At 43.1% G+C, this 11,242-nt stretch overlaps 1 long non-coding RNA gene across 3 annotated transcripts; it reads left to right on the top strand.

Moving 5' to 3' along the window:
* Positions 1–2,172: 2,172 nt before the first annotated feature.
* On the top strand, positions 2,173–9,489 carry LOC138169380 (uncharacterized). 3 transcript variants are annotated; one of them, XR_011170340.1, is made up of 6 exons: positions 2,173–2,436; positions 6,277–6,397; positions 6,653–6,789; positions 7,330–7,658; positions 7,835–8,016; positions 8,513–9,489. It is a non-coding gene; the product is annotated as an uncharacterized lncRNA (long non-coding RNA). The 3 variants fall into 3 exon arrangements; XR_011170339.1 differs by having other exon boundaries at positions 6,653–6,832; positions 7,868–8,016; XR_011170338.1 differs by having other exon boundaries at positions 6,653–6,832.
* Positions 9,490–11,242: the final 1,753 nt, after the last annotated feature.

The raw sequence follows: 11,242 nt of genomic DNA, 5'->3' as shown, positions 1-11,242 counted from the left end.
GCTCTCTCCTCATCCTTGGCCATGGGCACAGACAGACAGAATGTATTGTTTACAAGACATCAAGTAGCCCACTGTGAGCATAGCCCAGAATAGCAGGGGACAGGTGAACAATGTGGGACAAGGCTGTAAAGGCCATTTCACAGCAATAAACATCACCGATACATTTAACACCAACAATACCTATCTAGGACTTGAATGAAGTTTTAAAGTTTGCAAATTGCTTTATAAATATTTCCATTTGCCCTTACAAAAGCCCTGGAAGGTAACCACCATTATTATGCCAATTTTATGGACAAGGAAACTGAGGCAGAAGTTGGGTCACATGCCCAGGGGTCATAGTTAGCCAGAGTCAGGAGGCTGGGTTAGAACTCAAGTCTTCCCGACTACCAGCTCTGTCCACTTTGAGGACATCACTTGACAGGCCATTTCAATGACTAGGGGTCTGAATTTCATGAAGGATATGTTACATGGATGTATCTCAGCATATCTGTGTAACACAAAGGAATAGCAAACAAAATTAATAGAACATTTGTCCTATGCAAAACACCCAGAGTGGTGGCTAGGAGGCACCAGAGTGCAGAGAGCACCAGGCCTTGGGTCAGGAAGACCTGAGTTCAAATGCAGCCTCAGACACTTACACGCTGTTGAACCTGGACAAGTCACTTAACTTCTGTCTACCTCAGTTTCTTCATCTGTAAAATGGTGTTAATAATAGTGCCTACCTCCCTGGACTGCTGTAGGAGACAATAATTATAAGGGGCTCACCACAGTGCTTAGCACACAGTAGGTACTACCTATATGCTTATTCTCTCCCCCTCTTCCCCTTACTCTGGGTCCCCAGTGCTGAGCACAGTGCCTGGCCCACAGTAGGCACTATACAATGTTGATTCTCATTCTCCTTTGCTCCTGAAAATAGATTATGGGCACATAGCTCAAAAATATCATAAAACCTAGTCAACAAGCTGTGCTGTACGTTCATAATACTGGTACAAGGTAAAGACAAATGAGAAATGTCATCAGGAAACAGGAACACAATGACTAGGAAACAGTCGGCATGTGCATTACTGAGCAGACGTGACCATCGGGGTCTGGCTTGGTGTCTAAGGGCTTCCCAGCTTCCCCCGGAATATCGTCATTTGGGCCGATGCCGGGCTCTTAGGCAGGCCGTCCTTCCTTTGTGACCTGCCGCCCCATCTGTCCCTGTCCAAGTGCTGACAGGAGGGCTCATCAGAATCCTCTCCCAAACGCTAGCCTGCACTTCCAGAGGACTCGGGCTGGGTACGAGTATCAACTAGGTTCTGGGAGCCTGGTCGGGAATGCTTGTCCCCGTGAACTACAAATCCCAGCATGCCAGGCAGTTGTCAAACCCTTTTTAAATACAGATGGAGAATACCAAAAACAACAGAAAAAGAGGCAGTAGATTGAAAGATTAAAGAGAGGAGGGAGAGCTGATTATGGGAGTGATTTGCCCAAGGAGATGAGAGGTCAAAGGCACCAGGAGCTGACCCTCAGGCCTTCAGGAGACCAGTATCTTGAACAGACACTGCAATAAATACAAGAATGAGGGATGGTCTCAAGGGCATTTGAGGTGTAGACAAGATGAGAAATGAGAAGGGGGAACTCATCACCAATGGTCCCTACTGGGTCAGTGAGTTGGCCCAATGGATAGAGATGGGCCTGGAGTTAGGGAGTTCTGGTTATTGTTTAATCATTTCGGTCATTTCCAACTTTATGGGACCCAGTTGGGGTTTTCTTGGTAAAGACAATGGACAGGTTTGTCTTTTCTTTCTCCAGCTCATTTCACAGATGAAGAAACTGAGGAAAACAGGGGTAAGTGACTTGCCCAGGGTCATACAGCTAGTAAGTGTCTGAGGTCAGATTTGAACTCATGAAGATGAAACTTCTTGACTCCAAGCCCACTGCTTTATCCACTGTGCCACAGACTCTTACTGCCAACATGACCCTGGGCAAGTCACTTCCCCCCAATTGCCTAAAAAAAAGAAAAGAAAGAAGAATCAGTTAAGGAGAAGCCTTGCCTGTACAACAGCAGTTCTGGCCAATAAGCCCTGCCATTTCCTGCCAGCACTCTCTGAGCCCCCATGACTCCAATCGGAACCTTCTGTGTCTTTGCTCACCACTGGCCACCACCCAGACACATCTCCTCCTCCTTCCCTCTTCACCCTGCCAGATGTTGAAATGGCAGGACCTGCTGTGCTCATCATCTGACACATGCTGCTTAGATTCCAAACTCTAGCTTTTTGGGTTTTTGACACCAAGGATCCCCAAAGCTTATTCTTTTCTAGTTAACATAATGAGGATGCTCAGTTGGACACCATGACCTTTGGAATTCGCCCTCTGACTGCTGACCCCGGGCTGTAACTGCTGCTGCCTTACTGATGACAGCCTGAGAAAGAGAACAAGGAAATGTCCACTAAGGTTTGTCAACTCTCCTATTTACAAATATGCCGGTACCTGACCTCAAATGATTTCAAATTAGCCCTTGTAGAATTCAGAACTATTCTGACTGGGATCTCTAAGGCTCTCTCTCTCTCTCTCTCTCTCTCTCTCTCTCTCTCTCTCTCTCTCTCTGCCTCTCTCTCTCTCTCTGTCTCTCTGTCTGTCTGTCTGTCTGTCTCTCTCCTGTCCATCTCTTTCTCTGTCTCTCTCTCATCACTCATCTTGATAAGCTCAAAGCATCTCCAGGAATTTTGAATTATAGATTTAGAGCTGAAAGAGATATTAGAGTTCATTGGCTCCAGCTTCCTCATTTTCCAATTAGCATCAAGGAACAGAGATTTCTTCCTTTCTATTGCCTTCCACTAAAAGGCCTGTCGACTCTGGCCCCGGGCACACAGGTTGAGCTGGGTTCAATTCTGGGGGAGTCAGCCCTCTAACAAGAGGGCAGTTTGGCTTCTTTTTCCTCAAATTCTTCAGCTTGTTAAAGCTCCACCCTCGTGCTCCTGGGAATAATTATTCAGACCTCATGTTATAGTTCATATCTATGGTCTCTGCAAAAGGGGAGGTAAAAAGATACTCAATTTACAATAAAAACCATTTATAAGACAAGTAATTATTTATTTTCTACTCACAAAAACTGTGTATACTAAAAGACAAAGAAAGACTCCCAGCACACATTAATAAGATTTCAGTCACTTAGGGCATGGCCCCCAGGATCTGGAAAATCTGAGTAAAATTTTTTGGCCCTCCCTTCATACCAGAGAAGTCTGATTTTTTTCTTTTTCTTTCATGGTGTGTTTACAGGATCTTATTGTAATATGTGGATTAAGTGTTTGGTCATAGGTTCTGTGTCATCTGCAGCTTCCACAAAATTCCCCCAAAATTCCCATTTAATTTCTTATGCTGACCCATGATACATTGAAACCACAATGGGGAAAGTCATGATGTGGAAGGGATAACTGCTATTATTCTCTACTGGGAGGTAGAGTTACAAACATAGAAACAAGAAGCAGTTTGGACCACTGAGCAGGCATAGCTACATTTCACCTTGGTTTTGCACTGTCCAAACAATTCCCAAAACATCTTCCTGCCAATGATCATCTTCTCTGATGGAGAAACTCCCTTGGGCCAACTGGCTTCACCCAAGGAACCCAGTATCTCTCAAGCTCACAAGGTCACCTCTAAGTCTAGACACATCCATCTTGAAAACAATGTTCACTCACCTATTCTGGAAAGGACACATAAAGAGGAAAAGACAGCCCGAGGAGGCCCAGGCATAAACTCTCCTGGCTCCTTGAGCCATGATCCTGGGAGTGGCCACACTCCTAGCAAAGAATATCACTAATCTCCCCTAATCCTTTACTAAAAGTCTGGTGACAGAGAGAACCATTTACCACACAGGAGAGTCAAAGGAAGGAACCTAATCAAAAGCTGTCTTTTCATTTTAACTGATGCAATATCTGCGCATGGTAATTATGTCACAGGGCAGGGGGAAAGGATGAAGACATCACTCAGTGTTTTCATCACCTTTCAGTACTGAGTCACACATGTCCCGGGAGTCACAGGAATTTTCCTAGGGATCCCTATTCACACAATCTCTGGGGTGGCTCCTATAAGCTAATCCAAACACAAATATAGTCAAATAAAGAAACTGAGGCCCCAGTGATTTGATTTTGGGTTCTGTATGTCTAGCATTCTCCAACTATGCCTTACTTCTGACCATCTCAGGGTCCTTTTTGTAGACACCCCAGATTTGGTAACTAACTCCTAACCCCTACTCTGCCCTTTCCAGGAGACTGACCACAAAATGTATATCAACAGCTGTTCTGTATGTGTGTGTGTGTGTGAATGTATGTGGGTTCAAGGCAGAGCAGGACATAATAGGATGGGGTAGGGGGCAGGGAGAAAAGAGGCGGAAAAGTGAGTTTTCCTTTTTCAGGGTTATACTACAGGAGAGCAGAACCAGGAGAACTTTGTACACAATTACAGACACATCATATTTGTGACGACTAACTTTGATAGACTGGGCTCCTCTCAGCAATGCAAGGTTACAAGACAACTCCAAAAGACTCATGATGGAAAAGGCTCTCTCCATCCAGAGAAAGAACTACAGAGTCTGAATGCAGACTGAAGCCAGCTACCTGCTCTCTCTTGTGTGCTTTGGTTCCTTCCTTCTTTCTCATTGTTCACTACATTGGTTATAACTCTTTTTTACAACTTGACTAATGTTTAATGTGAAGATATTTGTAGACCCTATATCAGATTGCCTGCCACTATGAGGGGTTGGGGGGAAGGGAGGAGGAAAGGGAAGGGGAGAAAATGTGGAACTCAAGGGATTGTGGAATTAAATGTTTTAAACTAAAAGTAAAAAAAAGAAATTTTTTTTAAATTTAAAAATTTTTTAAATTATGCTAAATTCTCTTCTCTTCTAGAGGTATTAGTCTTGTATTTCATTCATTCATTGCATTGATCTCCCCTAAAGTCTTTAAAATCTTTCCCTAAAGTCTACTGAAGTCTTAATCAAATCATATATCTATAGACAGATAAAATATATGGTTGTTGTCATTATTGTTGCTTAGTCGTTTCATTGGGTCCTATTCTTCATGACCCCATTTTGGGGATTTCTTGGCAAAGATCCTGGAGTAGCTTGTCATTTCCTTCTGTAGTTCATTTTACAAATGAGGAAACTGAGGCAAACAGGGTGAAATGATTTGCCCAGGGTCACATAGCTATTAAGTATCTGAGGCCAGATTTTACCTCAGGAAGATGAGTCTCCCTAACTCTAGACCCAGTATTCTATCCACTGTGTGACCTAAGTACCCTGTATAAATGTATATACATACAAACAATGTGGGCACCTACCCACATATTCAGATGAGTTTAATTCCTGCCCATGTTGACATATACAACTCTGTGACTCTGGGTAAGTCACATAACTTCTCAGTGGCCCATGCAACTCTCTTTGTGCCAGGGCCAGTGTGCACTGAGGGAAGAAGGGTCCTCAAAGGAAATTCCCTACACCAATGAAACCATGGGTCTGATAGGAAAAAAAAATAGAGAGACAGAGAAAGAAATAGAGAGGTAGATGATAGATTAGATAGATAGATATGTATATATACATATATGTATGTGTATGTAGATAGAGCCTACTTTTTTTTGGATGGCAGCTAGTTGGTGCTACATTGGAAAGAGAGCCAGACCTAGAGTCAGGAAGACTCATTCTCCTGAGTTCAAATCCAGACTCAGACACTTACTAGCTGTGTGACATTGGGCAAGTCACTTAACCCTGTTTGTCTCAGTTTCCTCATCTGGAAATTGAGCTAGAGAAGGAAAAGGTGAATCCCTCCAGTCATTTTGCCAAGAAAATCCCAAATGGGGTTACAAAGAGTCAGATACAATTGAAAAATGAAAGAAAAGAGGCAGCTAGGTGGCTCAGTGAATATGGTACCTTAAACAGCAAATTTCACCAATCATAGCTTAGAGCCAGTTTTTATTCTTATGGAGCTGCAATAAGCAATAAGGATCTCATATGAAAGGGATTCCATTTAGCACTTGTCTTTCCCAAATGTAAACTTAAGCCAATTAATTACTAATCTGGTGACCTTAAATCAGTTGGATGTGTTTTTCAAATTTTATACAGAAACTAAAACTTGCTCCCCCCCTTCTTTAATCTGGACTTTGGTGAGTCCATCCAACTGATTTTCCCTCCATTTTGGATCCTTTTCATTGAGCTGTCACCCAGAAAAATGAGGTGTGTATAGGTTATGCTTTCCCAAGAGCTTTCAGGCCTCCGCATTCAGAAATGACTGCTACTTCTAGGTATTTGCATTGGAAAGAACTTCCTTCTGGTGAGAACATGGAGACTTTCAGAATCTGGACAGTTCCTTATTAAAGAGACTCGTTTTCAGAAACCTTTGTTGCCAAGAAAGCCTCAAGTTGGGTGAGAATGGAACCCATGGTCCTAACCTGAGTCCTTCTGTGTGTGGTAGAGCAAGCTAGGGTCCCAAGTCCTTTGCCAGTCTGGTGTGGGGTTGTTAATGGGAATGTGTCAATAAAGGAATGTATGCCCATCCTGCAGAGAGGGTTGTTCTCCCTGCTGTTACTGCATGAAACTTTTTGTCAGGAATGTTTGTACTCATTGGGAAAACAAGAAGCCAGATTCTGTGAGAGCTGCCACTTTCTTCCTCCTCTCCAGGACTGAAGCCTTGACTTCAAGTGAGATAGCAAGAGGAAACTGCATCCAGTAGCTAAGTGTTGACCTGACATGGGAGGAACATATTCCTGGCTACAGTGGAGAGAATAATGACTGGCTATGGGATTCAGAAGACCCAGGTTCAAATTCTGCATCTGTCATTTCTTACCTGTGATATCTTGGGCAAGTCAACTTCTTTTCTCTGGGTCTCAGTTTCCTTATTTGTAAAGTGAGGAGGCTGGATTTGATGGCCCCTGGCCACAGGAAGATGAGTAAAAAGAAAGGCAAAAAAAAAAGCCCAGTCCCTGGTCTCCAGGAGCTCACAGTCTGACACGGGAGAACCCCCCCTAGAAGTGTCCTGAGGATCGAAAGAGGCCACACGTGTAAAGTCATAACATAAGTAGAGTTACTATATACATGCTGTTACCTGTCAATGCAGAGCCGCTTCTGCTCTGGGACTTCAGCCTCAGAGAATAATTGATGTTACATGTCATTCTCCTTTGTTCAAAAATTATGTATAAGCAAATCATATGTTAAGATAGCAGAATGAAGATGAACAGTCTGAATTTACAGTAGAATTTGGTGGGAAAGTGTTGTTTTAATGACAAGCTGTTGTTGTTCAGTCATTTCATTTGTGTCCAACTCTTGTGACCTCATTTGGTGTTTGGTGTTTTTTGCAGAGACACAGGAGTGTTTTGCCATTTCCTTCTCCAGCTCATTTTACAGAAGAGGAAACTGAAGCAAACAGGGTTAAGTGACTTGCCCAGGGTGACCCAGCTAGTAAGTGTCTGAGACTGAATTTGAGCTCAGGTCTTCTAGACTCCAGGCTCAGCATTGTACCCACTGTGCCCCAAGCTGCTCTTATGACAAGGTCTTTTTCTAAAAACATTTTCAAGACCTCTAAAACCAATAGTGAACTGGGAGACTCACTTGAGGATGTATCTGACCCCTAAAGATGTCACTCACCTTGCTTGACTTTTGCTCTGAAGATTCAATAAGAATTTCAAAGGTAACATTTATTTTATCTTATTCTAAATATTCCCCTCCTAGAGACCTTTGTTCAATTTGTCACATGGCCTCTGCCCCTGTTTACAACCTGCCCTTTGAATTCTGCTAGTGTGTGTAGTAATTTCAAATTCATGTTTCTGTGCCAGTTGCCTACCATTGATTCTGATTTGCATTCAGTTTATCTCCCTGCACCCCACCACCTCCTCCTAGAATGCTCACCCTGGCAGATTTCATCAGGAAGGAGCCCAAGATCATCCATGGATAACCCATGGTCTATGCCTTTTCACACAACTGGGAGAGAATCGAGAAGTTCCAGTGGAGGCCAGATGACATTGTGATTGCCACTTCCCCCAAATCTGGTGAGTCTGGTGACCTTTGGAAAGTCCATCGACCAAGAGATCTCACAGAAACTCTCCCCTTTTATCAAGTCCTTGCCCTCCTCAGATAACACAGTTGATCTTGCCCCATGGTTCATGTTTCCTCTGCCATCATGTGAGCAAGGCTAAAAGCTGAGTATTGTTAAATACTAGAAGGGGAAGCTTTTGAATTATTAACATGCTTAGTTTATTCATGTTATTGATTGTCGTTGTTTTGTCATTTCAGTCATGCCCAACTCTTTGTGACCTCATTTTGGGGTGTTCTGGGCAAAGATACTGGGGTGAGATTTGAACTCAGGGAGATGAGCCTTCCTGATTCCATGCCCCGTTCTCTATCCACTGCATAATCTAGTTTTATAAAATGTATGCTTTGTGTTTGCCATTTTAATTTCATTTTTAAAGTAAAATTTCTTTAAATGCACAGTGAAATATCTACCTCAATTTTAACCATCAGTCTTTTTAAAAATTGCCTCCACAGTTTTCAGAGGAAGAAATTAGAGATATCTATAAGCATATGAAAAATGCTCTAAATCATTATTGATTAGAGAAATGCAAATCAAAACAACTCTGGGGTACCACATCTCATCATTCAGATTGGCTAAGATGACAAAACATGAAAATGACAAATGCTGGAGAGGATGTGGGACAATTGGAACACTAATGCATTGTTCGTGGAGTTGTGAACTGATTCAACCATTCTGGAGAGCAATCTGGAACTATGCCCAATGAGCTATAAACAATTGCATACCCTTTGACCCAGCAATACCACTTCTAGGGTTGTATCCCAAAGAGATCATAGAAATGGGAGGAAGACCTGTATGTACAAAAATATTTTAGCAGCTCTTTTTGTGGTGGCAAACAACTGGAAATTAAGGAGATGCCCATCAATTAGGGAATGGCTAAACAAGTTGTGGTATACGAACATAATGGAATATTATTGTGCTATAAGAAATGAGGAGCAGATAGACTTCATATTTACCTGGAGGGACTTACATAAACTGATGCTGCGTGAGAAGAGCAGAACCAGGAGAAATCTGTACACAATTACAGACACAATGTATGTGTAATGACCAACTCTGATAGACTGGACTCTTCTCAGCAATGCAAGGCTATAAGGCAACTCCAAAAGACCCATGACGGAAGAAGATGTCTACATTCAGAGAAAGAACTAGAAAAAACTAGAGAGAACGGAGTTTGAATGCAGACTGAAGCAAAATACCCACTCTCTTTCTTTTTCTTGCTTGGCTTTGCTTCCTCTTTCCTATTGTTCATCCCATCGGTTACAATCCTTCACAACTTGACTAATGTCTAATGTGAAAATATTTACAGATCCTGTACTTGATTACATGCCGCCATGGGGGTGGGGGGAAGGAGAGGGAGAGGGAGAAAATGTGAAACTCAAGGGAATGTGGAAGTGAATCTTGTAAACTGAAAGTAAACATTTTAAAAAATAAAGATTTTTATCCAAAAAAAATTGTCTCCAACTCCTTGGAGGATTTTGTTGGCCAGGCATAGGCAGGGAGTTCATAGGATGGTAAGGATGCCAGTCAGACGTCCAATAAAGCTGTGGTTTGGCACAATTTTCTGCCCCTGCCTGGGCTGGTATTTTCTTTTTAATTCTTTTTATCTGAAGCAATATTAAACATTCAGACAGATAACTGAAGTTGCTTTAAGATAGGCTTTGAGCTCATTTCCACGTTTTGCAGATCATGATCACTTTTTTAGTCACTAGACCCCACCAGCTGCTGGCTGATTCCTTCTCTCTCACTTTCCCTCCTCGGATTGTAGCTGGCGGCATAGACTCTACCCCTCTAATTCTGGGGTTTTTGTTTTTGTCTGTTTCACATTGTTTCACGTGGTTCTTTCCAGGTTTCCTGGTATTTCTCACACATCCGTCTTAATGGCATTGGAATTCTCCTGGTCCCTCCCTTGTCCAATCCACTGCAGATCCTGCCATTTCTCCCTTCCCCGTCTCTCACACACAGCCCTCTCCCTTCACTCCCACAGTCCTCCTCCTCAGCTCCTCAGCACTCCCTCCCTCACACATCACCTTACTCCATTCATACTCAGCTGCCCGAGTGACTTTCCTGAAATGTCGCCACATCCCTCTCCCTGCTCAAGCAATTCCTTTGTTGTTCTTGTTCCATTGTGTCCAACTCATCACCACCCCATCTGGGGTTTTCTTGGCAAAGATACCGGAGGGGTTTGCCATTTCCTTTCCTAGTTCATTTTACAGATGAGGAAACTGAGACAGTGTTCAGTGACTTGCTCAGGGTCACACAGCTAGGAAGTGTCAGAGGCCAGATTTGAACTCATGAACATAAGTCTTCCTAACTTCAAGGCGTAGCACTCTCTCCACTGGACCACCCAGCTTCCCTCAAGGATCTCCAGTGGCTCCCTATTGCTTCCAGGAACAAATACAAACTCTTCTGTTTGGCCTTTAGAACCCTTCATAACCTGACCTTTCTCCTACCTGCTCATCACCTTATTCTTTACTCCCTCCCACCTACTCTGTGGTCCAGCCAACACCGGCCTGCCTGCTGCTCCTCAAACACAACATTCGTCCTCCTCCTCCTCGGGATCTGGGGCTGTCCCTCCCCTCTTCCTCTTAGCTTCCCAGGCTTCTTTGGAGCATCAGCTCAAAGCCCACTTCCTCTAGAAGGCTTCCCCCACCCCTGCTGTTGTTAATGCCCTCCCTTTTACTGTTCCCTTCCACCTACCCTGGGAATGTCTTCTGGACCTAGTTGTGCATGCTGTCTTCCCCATCTGAATGTAAGCTCCTAGGGGGCAGGATCTGTATTTAACTTTCTCTGTATCCTTAGCTCTTAGCACAATGTCCAGCTTACATGAGTGCTTAATGAATATAAAGAGAAATAAATATATAATTATATAATATAAAAATATAAAATATAAAAAGTGCTTAATAAATATTTTCTGACTTATATTATTCATTGTTATTATTTCAATAATGGCCAGTAAGTAGAAAAGGATCTGAAGTAGACAGGCAGGCTTTAGGGAAGTAGGGCAGACAAGGGATGTCCCAGTTGATAGCGTGGGCATAATGGATTTTCCTACACCTGAGCCCCTGGCCTGAGTCCCCAGTATATGCTCCGAGAAGCCCCTGATGTGGACCACTCTCTTTTCTGCACCATTGTTTCCTGCCTACTGCTAGACGAGTTTTACATTGGGTCTTGAGCCTGTGGAAGGA

Source organism: Petaurus breviceps, unplaced genomic scaffold (assembly GCF_028583685.1).
Source record: "Petaurus breviceps papuanus isolate PSGF00001 unplaced genomic scaffold, PetGlider_PUasm1.0 126, whole genome shotgun sequence".
Lineage (NCBI taxonomy): Eukaryota > Metazoa > Chordata > Mammalia > Diprotodontia > Petauridae > Petaurus > Petaurus breviceps.
Note: the sequence above shows the minus strand (reverse complement) of the source record. Positions and strands in the feature narration are given on the sequence as shown.